Source organism: Aplysia californica, unplaced genomic scaffold, assembly GCF_000002075.1.
Source record: "Aplysia californica isolate F4 #8 unplaced genomic scaffold, AplCal3.0 scaffold00036, whole genome shotgun sequence".
Classification (NCBI taxonomy): domain Eukaryota; kingdom Metazoa; phylum Mollusca; class Gastropoda; order Aplysiida; family Aplysiidae; genus Aplysia; species Aplysia californica.
In genome coordinates this window covers 759,010-760,407 of record NW_004797306.1, presented here as the reverse complement: position 1 = coordinate 760,407, position 1,398 = coordinate 759,010, and the positions used below count along the sequence as shown (strand labels likewise).

Genomic DNA, 1,398 nt, shown 5'->3' with positions numbered 1-1,398 from the left:
CCCCCTCCCACCCTTTTCCACCGCCCTCTTTTGTCCGATCCTAACTCAATGTGCTTGCATCGTCGTCCCCAGGCTGCCACGAGACCAACACCTCGCCACACCAAATTGCCTGCCCGGTCTCCGTGATGTTAAAATGGTCTTCAGGCGACAGAGCTGAGAGCTGATCGCCGCTGTGCGAAGCCAACCAACCCCACCCCTACCACACCAGCTCCGCGAGTTGGCTTTTCTCCTAAGCTATTATCTCCAGACTCCAAGGACGCTCTGATATACATGAATCGAACACCCTTAAGGGCAGAGTTTTAGAATCAGTATCGAGGATGTCGAAATAATTATTATTACCAATGTGTAGGCGTCTGGAGTCCAGCAAAATAAACGGATTAAAAGTCATTAGACTCATTAGAACAGGACGAAACTGGAAGAAAACCCCAGGTTTCTGTCATTAGCCTGTTTTGATTCTCACCGCATTGTCTTGAGCCTCGTTCAAGAAATAAAAACGACAGTCTACTATAACTGTCAAGGCATTAGCGTGTACTCTTTGAGCAATCAAGTGTCATTTTCTTCAAGCGTATTACATTACGTGTAACCACGGGATATTCTTCATTGAGTTTTTCTTTGAGAACTGAACGTTTCTGTGTTTCCAATGTCTTCACCTCAAAGACATCCGGTATCAACTTACAATGAAAGAACCATGAGTTATAAAGCATAGCTGTAGTATAGACTATTGCTTTGAGACCACACTAATGAATTACAAGCAGACGTCACAGTTTGGTGCACACTGAGACGTAACCTATTTTTTAGCATTTAAAGTGTTCATTTATTTTGTTAAGTAGAACTTTTTTTTTCACTTGTAGTTTAGGAATGGATTCATAACATTTGCTCTTTTTTTCTTTTGTGTTTTTTCCCTTATAAACGCAGACCAAGCTGCTACTGGTAGTCTCTTTATGGTAAGCTAATTATGCAATCAAGGGTTCGAAACATTTTCAAAGGCACTGGTTTCTTATACGCCTTCTTATTTGCTTTGCTTTAATTAAAGGATACTTCAAATTCCAATCGTCCTGCAAGGAAAAGCTGTTGAAATAAAGTGAGAAAAAATAACGGGAAAATCCCGTTGTTAACTGATCCACTTAAAAACAAGATCAGGTTAACCAAAATAAACAAACAGGCAACAGTGGAACTGGTGTTTTCAAGGTAACTTCCGTCGGCTTTCGTAGCGAGAATTACAAGAATTGAATTTCCAAACAACAGCGACTAGAGACAGTTTCACCGAGAGGTCTTTTCTGCTCCAAGATGGCCTCGCCAAACGTGACAGCCTCGCTATCGGAGCATCTAATGACATACGCGGCAGAGATGTTTCCCGTACTAAACAGCGAGGTGAACTTCACCCCCGAGGACTTGGGA

At 42.3% G+C, this 1,398-nt stretch overlaps 1 long non-coding RNA gene across 3 annotated transcripts in view; it reads left to right on the top strand.

Annotated features, from left to right (window-relative positions):
- The window catches only part of LOC106014214, a 55,676-nt gene extending 54,595 nt beyond the window's left edge, over positions 1 to 1,081 (top strand). For all 3 annotated transcript variants that reach the window (XR_004859537.1, XR_004859536.1, XR_004859538.1), the window contains exon 3: positions 73 to 1,081. This is a non-coding gene — a long non-coding RNA (uncharacterized LOC106014214). The remainder of the gene's footprint in view (positions 1 to 72) is intronic.
- The last annotated feature ends 317 nt before the right edge of the window (positions 1,082 to 1,398 follow it).